This window comes from Camponotus vicinus, unplaced genomic scaffold (genome assembly GCF_025532165.1).
Source record: "Camponotus vicinus isolate PSW18456_S1 unplaced genomic scaffold, iyCamVici1.0 SCAF_14, whole genome shotgun sequence".
Lineage (NCBI taxonomy): Eukaryota > Metazoa > Arthropoda > Insecta > Hymenoptera > Formicidae > Camponotus > Camponotus vicinus.
The window spans coordinates 10,408,681-10,423,439 of record NW_028141950.1 but is presented as its reverse complement, the minus strand read 5'-3'; the positions used below and the strand labels follow the sequence as shown (position 1 = coordinate 10,423,439).

At 27.9% G+C, this 14,759-nt stretch overlaps 1 pseudogene; it reads right to left on the bottom strand.

The window, feature by feature from the left end:
- Positions 1-2,895: 2,895 nt before the first annotated feature.
- Positions 2,896-8,739, bottom strand: LOC145964831 (uncharacterized; annotated as a pseudogene).
- Positions 8,740-14,759: the final 6,020 nt, after the last annotated feature.

Genomic DNA, 14,759 nt, shown 5'->3' with positions numbered 1-14,759 from the left:
CGGTTGCCATCGCGGTATTTTGAGAATTTGTGTGTAAGAGGGTAGACAAATAAGATATATTATTTCATTTTATTAAAATTTAATCTAGAGTTTATTTATTCTGTTCATGTAAGAGCTCAATGGCGCGCGCGTAGCGCGCGCCTGTGTTGTTCTAGTTTACTAAAAAGCACCGTTAAAGATATCTCTACAAAAATTACCCTTTTAAAAAAAAGGTAAAAAAAGGTGCTAAGTCCGCGTAAAAACTGTTATGTGTTTGCAAAATAATGGTTATTATAACCCTCAAAAACTATAAAAAACCTATTTCAAAAATAGTACCATTTCAATCTACAAAATTATTTTAATCTACAAAATAGTTATTTTAAACCGTAAAAAAACTAAGTTATTTTAGTTATACATTTTACTTACCTTACAAAAGTAATGATATCAATAAAATTGTGCTAAGTAAAAATAAAAATTTATAAAAATAAATCAAAAAACTGTATCAAAAAAGTTACAAAATACTATCAAATCCAAACAGAAAATAATATCGAAAAGTTGTGCTATTTGAAGATAAAAACAATAATATTTTAATAAAAAGTTAGACATCATGTGTTTAATTTTTTAAAAATATATATTACAAAATTGCGCCAACAAAATAAAAACTTTTAATATAAAATATATATTTTTCTTAAATTTCTAGTCAAGTTACAAAATACTATCAAATCCAAACAAAAAATAATATTGAAAAGTTGTGCTATTTGAAGATAAAAACATAATAATATTTTAATAAAACGTTGGACATCATGTGTTTAATTTTTTACAAAAATATATTACAAAATTGCGCCAACAAAATAAAAACTTTTAATATAAAATATATATTTAAATTATAATAAAATTTTTTTTGCGCCAACAAAATAAAAACTTTTAATATAAAATATATATTTAAATTATAATAAAATTTTTTTTTCCTTTTAAATTTCTAGTATTAAAAGAAAAATATTAAATAAAAATAAAGTTGAAAAATGTAATTAAAAAAAGAAAAACAGAAAATATTAAAAATAAAATTAAAACTTATCAAGAAGATAAAAATTAGAAATTAATAGAAAAAAATACAAATTTATATAAAAATTAAAAATTAAAATAAAAATTAGAAAATAAAATTAAAAATTATTAAGAAAATAAAAATTAGAAATTAATAGAAAAAAATTTATATAAAAATTAAAATAAAATTTTAGTTAAAAGACTTAGCGCTGCTATATCACTCTTTTTTGTACTATACATATATTAAACATGACTAAATATATAAGCAAAGAACCCCATATTTTATTAAAATATGACGGTCATTTCTAGATCGTATAGCAGCGCTAAGTCTTTTAACTAAAATTTTATTTTAATTTTTATATAAATTTTTTTCTATTAATTTCTAATTTTTATTTTCTTAATGATTTTTAATTTTATTTTCTAATTTTTATTTTAATTTTTAATTTTTATATAAATTTGTATTTTTTTTCTATTAATTTCTAATTTTTATCTTCTTGATAAGTTTTAATTTTATTTTTAATATTTTCTGTTTTTCTTTTTTTAATTAAATTTTTCAACTTTATTTTTATTTAATATTTTTCTTTTAATACTAGAAATTTAAGAGAAATATATATTTTATATTAAAAGTTTTTATTTTGTTGGTGCAATTTTGTAATATATTTTTGTAAAAAATTAAACACATGATGTCCAACTTTTTATTAAAATATTATTATGTTTTTATCTTCAAATAGCACAACTTTTCAATATTATTTTTTGTTTGGATTTGATAGTATTTTGTAACTTGACTAGAATTTAAGAAAAATATATATTTTATATTAAAAGTTTTTATTTTGTTGGCGCAATTTTGTAATATATATTTTTAAAAAATTAAACACATGATGTCTAACTTTTTATTAAAATATTATTGTTTTTATCTTCAAATAGCACAACTTTTCGATATTATTTTTTGTTTGGATTTGATAGTATTTTGTAACTTTTTTGATACAGTTTTTTGATTTATTTTTATAAATTTTTATTTTTACTTAGCACAATTTTATTGATATCATTACTTTTGTAAGGTAAGTAAAATGTATAACTAAAATAACTTAGTTTTTTTACGGTTTAAAATAACTATTTTGTAGATTAAAATAATTTTGTAGATTGAAATGGTACTATTTTTGAAATAGGTTTTTTATAGTTTTTGAGGGTTATAATAACCATTATTTATTATGCAAACACATAACAGTTTTTACGCGGACTTAGCACCTTTTTTTACCTTTTTTTTAAAAGGGTAATTTTTGTAGAGATATCACTCCTTTTTGTACTATACATACATTAAACATGATTAAATATATAAGGAAAGACCTCGCCACCACCCCCATCATATTTTATTAAAATATGACGGTCATTTTTAGATCTTACTTAGAGCTTACTTAGACAACCAGACTTCAAACTTCTTTGCTATTCTTACTAGACAAATACAAACAAATTAATATGTCATTAGAAGTTAATTATTTTTTCACTCAATCAATATTTCTAAATTTAGTAATAAATAATCATTGCTCTGCTTATCTAATTCATCTTTGAATAAGTAAAACAAGAAAAGAGTGAGTTACAAACTTTTATTTTAAATAATAAAAATATTCTATTTAATAATAAAAATATATAATTGATAATCTCTTTCTCTTTCTCTTTCACATTAAAATTTTTTATACATAAATAGTACAGAATATTAAACATTGTTCATGAAATTGCTGATACATAACACCTTTTTTTGCATAGAACTGATCGAAATACAATTATTAAATGATTAAGTATTAATCAAGTTAAACATGTAAATATATTTTAATAAGGAATTTTTTTCTTTATTTTATAACATTTGATATTTATTATTTACTACATTTTCTGTAAAAATAGTAAATAAACATCTTTAGCACCTCTAGGCCACTGCCTTTTTTTAACTTGAGCATCATTAACTTCAATCCAAATATTAGATGTTCCTTCTCTACACATGCTTATATAATGACCTTCATCAATATTTGAACCATAGTAAAATATAGCATTCATGACTTTATATAAATGTCCATCTATTAATACTTTAGTTGTTGGAATAGCACTCAAATTAAAGTTTTGTGTTGCTTTCGTTAATTTATTGTCCTGTGATGAAAATATTACACGAATAACAACTATCTCTTTTGATAATATTATTTCTTTTTTGAATATTATATCATTTCCAGTACAATATTCACACGTCTCATTATGCGACTGATACCAATGTGAAAACGTAATATTTAATAATTCATTAAGATTACAAGTTTTCTTCTTTAAATGATTAATAGGAATAGAAATAATAATATTATTATCAACAGTAGTTTTTGTATTATCACAAGTTTTACATCGTCTAATAGAAGTTATTTGATGCCTCACTAAACTCTTTATATATTCATATTTTTCACAAAGAGCTATAAAAAAATCAGATGCATTTCGTTTTATAGGACTTGAAAAATATTCTCCTACACATTGTCGTATTGCATATGTATTTAAATTACATATTCCATTTTCATATCGATGCATTAACATACGTAAAATATCTGATTTATCACAATTGGACAATTGCTGCCTAATGGCATTTAAATTCAATAAACACTGTAATACTGCATTTGCATAGCATGAAACCTTGTCTGTATTTTGAAAACCATGCATGATCCAAGCTGTACTTTTTCGAACATTTTCATCTAAACCTGATTTTTGAACAGAAGCTATTACTTTTGGTAACACCCATAAGACATCTTTTACTTTGTAATATTGTTCCTTTGACATAGCAATCATTTCTACTTTCGGTTTATGTATTTGTTTTAGACGATTATATTCAATAATTGCATCTTCATTAACTCTTACTGATGAAGGATCGAAGTTAATTAAATGTAATCCTTCTAAAGATGTTAATCGCGATAATGCAACATAAGTTTGGCCACAATTAAACACAGAATTACCAATGTCCATAATAGCACTTTGCAAACTCAATCCTTGGCTTTTATGTATAGTGATGCCGTAACTCAAACATATTGGGAATTGTTTTCTGACAACGTATGCTCTATCTACCACCTCAAATTTAACACTTACTCTTTCAATTAAATATTCTAAACCTGATGATAAAAGAAGTTTAATTTTTTCTACCTGACCATCATTATCTTGTACAATTGAAATTACTTTAGCAATTGTACCATTTACAAGACCCAAACTAACATCAACATTACGCCGTATCATAATTTTCGCTCCAATTTTAATTATGATTTTTTTCGAAAGCCCAGCTGTTTTTGAATTATCATCATCATTATTTGATAATACTTTTAATACTTTCTTTTTTAGATACTTTCTTTTTTAGATATGGAATACATTCAATTGTATCTTCAGCAACTAATATTATTTCTTTAGAAGTAATGCGACTTAACATTGCATCATTGAGAACATCACACATATGACAAGTGGGCAGTAAACAAACGATGTCTGATGATAGATTGTTAATAAAATGACATAACTCGTTTAGTCTAGATTCGAAGGAATCACCTTTAAAACAAATTTTTTTACTTTCGAGAATCTTACCATCAGATTTTGTTAATAAACCGATACGAATTCTTGACAATAACTCACGATAAGTGTTATCTCCTTGCTGACGCATATTGATTATCAATTCATCATACTCAAATAATGTAGTCCATAAATTAACCGCATTTATGGAACCAAGATATTTAGCAACTTTTTCATCTGATAAATGTTTAAAAATAGGATCATCGCGTACGGGAGGTAGTTGAAGCAAATCTCCGAATAAAAGAATGTGCTTTCGACCAAACCAACCATCATCGCAATCACTAGTGTCAAATATTTGAGACAATCGAAGATTTATATACATTAAAGTCAAATTAGATATCATTGACACTTCATCAATTATAAAAAGAATAACATTATTAAACTGTTCTCGTAAAACTTCCAATACATGATCAGATAGTTGCTTATACTTAGGAGTATTACCATGTTCAACGGGTAATTGAAACAATCTATGGATTGTCAAACCATCTATATTAAATGCTGCTATACCAGTAGGTGCTGCTACAGCAGTATCTTTGTTGAGATTTTGTTTTATCCAGCATGTAATAGTCTTGATTAACTTTTTCCAGTACCACCTTCTCCGCTAACATATAATCGCAATATTGATTCATCTGACTTTACAGTATTGATAGCTTTATCGAATACACGTTTTTGATCCGCATTTAATTTTGCTATCATTTCAGATATATCGATTTCTCGAACCGCTTTATCACCAAGATCCTTAAAATCTTGCATTGCTTCACCAGCTTCTATATTTTGAACACCTATCGGATTTTCAGGATCATCCTGAGACTGTTGTTTTTGTAAATCGTCATCTAGGCACTGCTGAACTAACTGTTTTGCAGTTTCAAATGCTTTTTGCAATTCTTCTAATTTTTCATGATATTGTAACGCTTCTACAAGATGCAATTTTTCTTTCTGAAACGATTCGGCATATGTATCTCCGTTTTTAAGATCGTCTAATTTTCGCCATGGTTTGAACATAAGTAATAACGCAAAGAAATACTTTTCCGGCTGTGTATTAACATTAATTTTATAATGATCAATAAGATATCCACGCTGTCGTCGTTTAAGATATTTACCATCACCTATTTTATAATATTCAACATACTTATTTTTTGGTTTGATCTTCGAGACATCATACCACTGTGCAAATTCATAAAGAGATATATTTTCTAATTCGTTTGGTCTATGTGAATAAAGATCATCTATTAAAGACGGATAAAATATATCTGTAGATTCAGGATCAAGAGCTTCAATTTCCTTGTAATTTTTTAATCTTTTACGTCGTATTTGATTAACATCTAACCATCTGATAGTTGTATTCCGATCAGTTCCATACAAAGAAATACCTAACAATATATCAGCAGCTTCGAGAGCTCCACATTCTCTATTATTCACAAATCGCATACTTATATTCCAAAGATGACTTACTAATTTCTTATTATTATTATTATTATTATTATTATTATTATTATTATTTTCAATATTAAGAATAGAATCAGACAACTCACATTTTGCTGCTTTATTCATATATTTAGTAATGTATGAGGTAAGCAGCGATGATTTTTCACCAATAAATTGTATATCCATATTACCTTCCCATGCAGTAAGAAGAACAAGATTATAATCATTTATATTAACTTCATTCTCCGTTCGAGGAAGATCGTAAAGCCTACTTTTCTGTTTCAATTGTTTTCTACCTGCTATTGAAGTTGCTACATCTCTCATGTTAAAAGTTTCAGTAACGGGACGAGGAAATCCAAAACGACATCGACGAATAACTTTACGGCCTACTTTTTTAGAGCGAAGACAATAATCGTTGTGTTTATGTCGTTGATGCGTATCAACACGTTTGTACAATAGTGGCGAAATATTTTCATCTGGCATTCTGCAGCTTATATGTTGTAAAATAAATTTGGAAACTTCTTCAACAGTAGATTCATTGAAAATCGGTGCATTTTTAATCCAAATTAATAAGTGGAAATGTTGTATACCTCTACCTTGGTATTCTCGTCGCCAGAAATAGTGTGTTACTTCTCCAATTGGATGATCTTTGGAGTTAATGAAATCGAGCATTGCCCGAAACTTATTATCAAGAAATCTGGACGTTGATACAGGATCTTTAGCAACAAGTTCGCTAACTAAAGAAACATCATGCCATTTATTTACTTCACGAATATATTCACCTAAATCTTCCCATAACCATTCACTCGGACTAAGTGTTAAAAACCATGTCGCAGGTCCATAATGCTGCGTCATACACCTTAGATTACTTCTCGGTTTACGCCAATATTGTTCCGTATTTCGAAGTGTAGAAAATATTGTTGTTAGATCAGATTTCAACTGTTCTTTCGACAATGCTTCTAAATATTCTGCAGCCGTATAACGATCTTGAGGATTAGTTATATTCAATTTATGATAAATTCCACGTCTTAACTGACGAATATTGGCATCATTCAATAAATAAAATAAATATTGTTGGTTTAATCTGTATTTTGGATGTTTAGATGTCAAACGACATTTAATAAATTCATGATCTTGAAGTTTCACTTTTCTACTTTCACGTTGTCCATTAATACCAAAAGAATATAAATCTGGAAAACACATTAAATCTAAATCTTTTTCACGATTATCCAAAGCTGAATTTTCAACTTTTAACATTTGGTACAATTCTGTAGAAGTTTTATTTGCTTTCTTTTCATATAAGGGATAGATAGTGTATTCTTCATAATAACCATCTTTTTCATCTGTAACTTGAGTTAACATTGCCTTATGTTGATTGTCTAATATATTTTCGACACCATTTTTCGTCTCATCTATTGAATTATCTAATATCTCATTGTCAGGTTCGTCATCTAATATCACTTCTGTCTCTTCCACTTGAAATTCTGAATTTTTTAATTGTTCTAAAATGTTCAATTTATTATGATCATTTGGCAATATAATGTTAGAGTATAAAGAATTGTTGTCCTTTAACCATATTAAAGCGTCAAAACTTTTTTAACATTAACCATTTCTTCCCAAATAATCTTTGATTTGTTCGGGATACTTCTAACTAAAATATATAATTCGTTATTAACATTTATTGGATCAGTATCCAAGCATAATTTCTTCAATGTCTCCTGTAACGGAAGTGGTAAATGAAATGTTCTGCCTTTAACTTTTTGTATCATTTGCCTTTGAGGCAATTTTTTATTAATAACAGTTTCCATTTTGACGACAGTTTGAAATGCTTTAGCTCTCTGTATAAGAATTTTTTCAAATGTGTTAAGAGATGATATTGCTTCGGGCACATCTTGTGTAAAGAGATTATTCAAAATGCAGTATGCGGGCATTACGCCTTTCCGAAATTTACCTGCACAATAAGTACATATATATTGCGCATTACTTTCTTGTTGTATATGTGCCATTAAATTTTTCCAATCTTGAGTGTCTAATCCTCGAAGAATATTGACTTCAGAAACATTTCTCTTGTAATGTGTTACAAGATCTTTCGCACGATACGCAAGCATATCGTGACGTGTCTGTTGATCGTTTAACCAAAGCCTTAAACGCTTGATGATATTTAGAAATAATATCATCATCGCTCATAATTGTATCTGTCTGTTGCTGTTTGTACATATCTGCTTTTTCTTCTGCAGAAGTTACAATTTCATTTAATGTATTTAAATCAGCATTAGTTAATGCTTCATCTAGATTATCCATCTTTCGATAAGAATCTGTAAGTTGATAAATTAAACGCTTAATATATCTTACTCGTGAAAAATGAGGCGATAATAGTTGAACTGGAAGAAACATTCCTTCGCAAAGTGTTAAATCAATATGGCAGCTACGCGTATGGCCCAATATCTCATTTGAAGTTTTCATAGTACATTTATGAATATCTTGTATCAATTTAGGTACATTTTTTAAAGTACAGAAATTCAAAGTTTCGAGAAATTTCTGATAACGACTAATTAAAATTGGATCGTCAGTTTTACATGAAAAATTGCACGACCATGATTTTTTCGTTTCTATTTCTATTAACGGTAATATATTTATTACTTTTCCTTCTTCATTCATTACTAAAGGTTCGAATGCAGATTTTATTAACGGTAAGTTTCTTATTTTCTCATCTCCATTTATTACTAATGATTCTTTTGGAATTACATGTTGATATGTAGAATCAATAAAATAATTTTCAGATGAGGCTGTATGACTAGATTCGCCACATAAGGCATCTAATTTTTCTTCAACTGTAGAACATTTTTCAATTTGAGTTAAACTCGCTTCTGTTTTCTTTTTAATCAAAGCTAATATTCTGTAAATATTACGTATATAACTTCTTCTAACATACATACACCAACGTACGATTTTTTCAGCTTTTAATCGTTTCTCGATGTGATCTTTAATAGTGAGTTTCTTCATAATATTTTGTATAAATATTTCTAAAGAATGATGAAGTTTTATCGTGTTTTTCGACCAAAACTTATTATATTTTAACATAAACTTAAATTTAAAGGCCATAAGAGCTAAACGCGGATGATAGTGCGTAAGTTCAACGAGAAAATAAGTTTTTCGTTGAAACTTATTTGTGTGCACAGGGCACAAATTTTCTTGGTACGATACCAAGCAAATTTAAATAATTCTCAATTCGAGAATTTATTTAATTATTATCCCTCTTTCCCTCCTGTAATGTTGTAGGCGAGAAAAATATCGGGCCGAAAGTCGCTGAATCGGGAATCGAACCCGAGTCTTTCGCTTGCCGGGCGACTGCTCTTACCACTGAGCTATTCAGACCCCTCAACTCGATACTTCTCGGTCGCCTACAATTATATATTAAATTGAAGAATAACGCCATCTTCCGCCGGCGTGAATTTTAAATAACTATAAGAAATTAGGCTCTGTGTATTAAAACATAAACTTAAATTTAAAGGCCATAAGAGCTAAACGCGGATGATAGTGCGTAAGTTCAACGAGAAAATAAGTTTTTCGTTGAAACTTATTTGTGTGCACAGGGCACAAATTTTCTTGGTACGATACCAAGCAAATTTAAATAATTCTCAATTCGAGAATTTATTTAATTATTATCCCTCTTTCCCCCCTGTAATGTTGTAGGCGAGAAAAATATCGGGCCGAAAGTCGCTGAATCGGGAATCGAACCCGAGTCTTTCGCTTGCCGGGCGACTGCTCTTACCACTGAGCTATTCAGACCCCTCAACTCGATACTTCTCGGTCGCCTACAATTATATATTAAATTGAAGAATAACGCCATCTTCCGCCGGCGTGAATTTTAAATAACTATAAGAAATTAGGCTCTGTGTATTAAAACATAAACTTAAATTTAAAGGCCATAAGAGCTAAACGCGGATGATAGTGCGTAAGTTCAACGAGAAAATAAGTTTTTCGTTGAAACTTATTTGTGTGCACAGGGCACAAATTTTCTTGGTACGATACCAAGCAAATTTAAATAATTCTCAATTCGAGAATTTATTTAATTATTATCCCTCTTTCCCCCCTGTAATGTTGTAGGCGAGAAAAATATCGGGCCGAAAGTCGCTGAATCGGGAATCGAACCCGAGTCTTTCGCTTGCCGGGCGACTGCTCTTACCACTGAGCTATTCAGACCCCTCAACTCGATACTTCTCGGTCGCCTACAATTATATATTAAATTGAAGAATAACGCCATCTTCCGCCGGCGTGAATTTTAAATAACTATAAGAAATTAGGCTCTGTGTATTAAAACATAAACTTAAATTTAAAGGCCATAAGAGCTAAACGCGGATGATAGTGCGTAAGTTCAACGAGAAAATAAGTTTTTCGTTGAAACTTATTTGTGTGCACAGGGCACAAATTTTCTTGGCGACCGAGAAGTATCGAGTTGAGGGGTCTGAATAGCTCAGTGGTAAGAGCAGTCGCCCGGCAAGCGAAAGACTCGGGTTCGATTCCCGATTCAGCGACTTTCGGCCCGATATTTTTCTCGCCTACAACATTACAGGGGGGAAAGAGGGATAATAATTAAATAAATTCTCGAATTGAGAATTATTTAAATTTGCTTGGTATCGTACCAAGAAAATTTGTGCCCTGTGCACACAAATAAGTTTCAACGAAAAACTTATTTTCTCGTTGAACTTACGCACTATCATCCGCGTTTAGCTCTTATGGCCTTTAAATTTAAGTTTATGTTTTAATACACAGAGCCTAATTTCTTATAGTTATTTATTATATTTTTTAATAACTTTTTTTCCAACATCGTGATTCTTTATAACAAGTACAGATTTTTTACTTTTCTGATAATATCGTCTGTTGTAAAGCCATTTGCGATCAGGATCTAATCCTTTTTGTCTATCTCGTTCTTGCTGAGTGTTTATGGAATAGCGTTTACGTTTTTGTGCACGTTGTTTTACAATATTCTGTTTATATAAATCCCGTTTCCTAGCGCGTTTATTTTCTATATTCTGATCATATCGATACCGGTCCTTAGCGCGATTATGTTCTACATTTTGTTCATATCGCTTTCTTTTCTTAGCGCGTCTATCTTCTAAATTCTTTTTATATCTATACCGTTGTTTAGCGCGGTTGATTTTTAAATCTTGTTCGCATGGACGTCGTTTTTTAGCTCGATTATTTTCTAAATTTTTAGTATAATGTATAAGAGAACTTTCTAAATCTTGCACACATTGTTTCTTTATATTAACTTCTAATTGGACAGTATCTTCACATCGAGAACGTTTCTTAGTACATTTATTTTTAGAATCTTTGTTTGGATAGATTGGTTGGTAAATTTTGATTTTACTTATTTTATTGTTACTACATAAATCATTATTATTATCAATAATTTTGTAACCGGTGTAATTTTTAATATAATGCTTATTTTGAAAATATTTATCAGTTTCTTTAACATCATTTATTTTTTCAATATTATTTGTTGTTTTTATAAATTCTTCAATGTTATTTGTTTCTTTAATATTATTTGATGTTTTTATAAATTCTTCAACATTATTTATTTCTTCAATATTATTAGTTTCTTTAATATTATTTGTTTTTATAAATTCTTTAATATTATTTGTTTTTTCACTGTCATTTGTTATTTGTATAAATTCTTTTGGAATATTTATTTCTTCAATATCATTTGTTTTTTTAAAATTATTTGTTAGTTTTATAAATTCTTCAATATTACTTATTTTTTTACTGTCATTCGTTATTTGTATAAATTCTTTTGGCGTATTGTCCGTTAATATTAATAATTGATTATTATGTAATTTTTTCTCAGAATGACTATTATCAACTTTTTCCAAACGATTAAATTTTTGTTGCTTTGTCTTATGTTGACGTATCGTACTTATACGAATTGCTTCAGCTTCTCTCGCTTTAACTACTGCTAATGGGAGTATTTTTTGAAAAGTATAACGTTTATCTTGTGGAAAATGCTCGATTACATTAGATTCAAAAATTTTTATCAAATGCGAACGCATTGAACTATGATCATATGTCACTTTCTCAGGTTTAATATTAAATAATAATGAAATTGCAAAAGCTATTGCAAAAACACCGCAATCGTTACTATTTGGTTGATGCTGTACCGTTGGGAACTTGACAGGGTGCTTTTTAAAATCATATGTTGGGAATAATCTTTTTAAGAATTGTTCGTGATGTTTATGTAGCTTCTTATAATTTAATGAATCATAAATAAATATGTTCTTTTTGTCATAATAGCTACAAACCCAATGTCCATTATATGGACCTGATGAACTATGTAATATTTGTATATGTTTTTTATCTACTGGCATAGGTTGAATCCTATCAAGGCATTGCACTCGCCAGGTTTCAACAGGTCTATAATCTGAATAATTTTGTAAGAGATAACCGAAATGGTCCATATGTATGTCAGTTAACCAGTCACCTCGAACAATTATATCTTTTTCTCTAGATGGCAGAGTTATATTCTTTGTGTTTGTAAACATTTTATATAAATACAATATAAATAAATAATTATTAGGTGTAACCTTTTTATTTTAAAATATGCAACAACTGCTCTCTAGGCAGTTGCTCTATATCAACGTACAATTTTATTACGACGCACAGCAGCTTTGTATCGGCGCACAGCAGCCGTTTTTTACAGGCGCACAGCAGCCGTTTTTTACAAGCGCACAGCAGCCGATTTTTACAGGCGCACAGCAGCTCTGTACAGGCGCACAGCAGCCGTTTTTCACAGGCGCACAGCAGCTCTGTACCGACGCATAGCAGCCGGTTTTTATAGGCGACGCACAGCAGCCTTTATGTGATTCTTAAAATTAAAATTACTTACCTGTATCCACTTGAAAAGCCGTCAATTCGTGCAGTCAACTCTGGAACTAATTCTGCGCAGAAAATTATTTTTTTGTTTTTCAATAATATCATTAAGAGAAATGGATACCTTTAAATCTAAAAAAGTTAATATTATTTCTTGGAAACCAAAGCTTTCGTAAAAAAATGTACAAAAGTTTCATGACTTCAAGGGGAGATAGTGATACTTCGACCCAAACAATGTTTAAAACATTTTTGTGTAAAATTAACTATGTATATATTATTTACATTATATTAATATTTATTAATATAAGAATTAATATTTTATATTGTATTAATATTTAATATTATAATAACATTTTATATAAAATTAATATTTATAAAAATATCTATGAAGGCAATTTCTAGTAACACGCTGTGTAGATATAGCATGTTAGTGAGACAGAGGAAACGATTCAAAATGCGATTCTTTGTTTTACAGATCGACACAGCTCGATAAGGTAGGGTTATAATTAAAATTCAATGAATTAAACTCATGGTACTATTTTATATCCTCCTCGAAGTCACAAAACAGAAGACCTTTTTTCGAAATCTTGGTTTTCGAGAAAAATGTTAATTTTTTTCAGATACACCCCATAATATTCTATGTAACAAAATATTTAATATAATAAATGTAGCAAATATATTTAAGGAAGCAATTTCCTAATGTAAATGATAATTCGTAACTACGTTCTTAACTTAATATTTTTGTAAAACTTATTGCAAGAGATGTAAAGTATCCATAAAAAATCAATGCAATTTTTAAATCGCTGCATAAATAAAACGATGTTTTTTGAATAATGTTAGATTGTTAGATTAGATAGTAACAGCGGCCTTGATGTTCTTTTGTTTCTATTAGATTTTTAGGCAGTATGTACTAAAAGATAATATTTAAAATAATTATTTAGTCAGCAATTAAAGATTAATGTATTGATGTTGATAGATAACATTTTAAATATCTGCAATAAATTTCAGAAAATAGTATTAAGCTAAGAATATGTATTTAGATCTATTACATACATATATTAAATTATGTGTGTATTATAATAAATGTAAATTATTGAAAAAAGTCTAAATCATGTACATACAGGATATGGTACTTAAATCAAAAGACTAAAATATCTCTACAAAATTTAAAAAAAAATTACAATAACAAAAATTGTTATTAGTTTAAAAAGGAGGAATAATATAATATTATCGTGTATAAAAAGATTACTTTCTTAAAATCATAATCTTTGAGTTTTTGAAGTTATCAAATATATGTTAATAAATTTTTTTTTAATACTTATATCAAAAGAGAATTTTAAGATAAATTCGAACGATATGTATTTATATATCACTATATAAATATCACTATATGTATAAAAATAATATATAAAAAGATATTTAATGTAATATAAATTTCGAAGATGTATCTGAGCAATTTTTTAATGTGTTTCGTAATGTTTATGTCTATTTAGATTTTTAACTTAATATTATTTTCGTAAAGTTTATTGCAATAAATGCATAAAGTGTTATCTAAAGAAACCAATATAATTCCTTAGTTGTTAAATAAATAAACGATATATGTTCTTTTAATAATGTCAGATGTAATAATAGTACAAGCAATTATAATAACTCCTTTAAATTTTTTTACAGAATATTACAAGACAAATGCTTGTGTCACGATTACATCTGACATATAAAGAATACATCATTTATTTGTTTAGCAATTAAGGATTTACATTAATGTTGATATAGATAACATTTTCAATATTTTCTGCAATAAATTTCATGAAAATATTATAATATTAATAAGAATATAAAAGACATTCATTATTTTTTCAAATATTACATAAATCTATTAT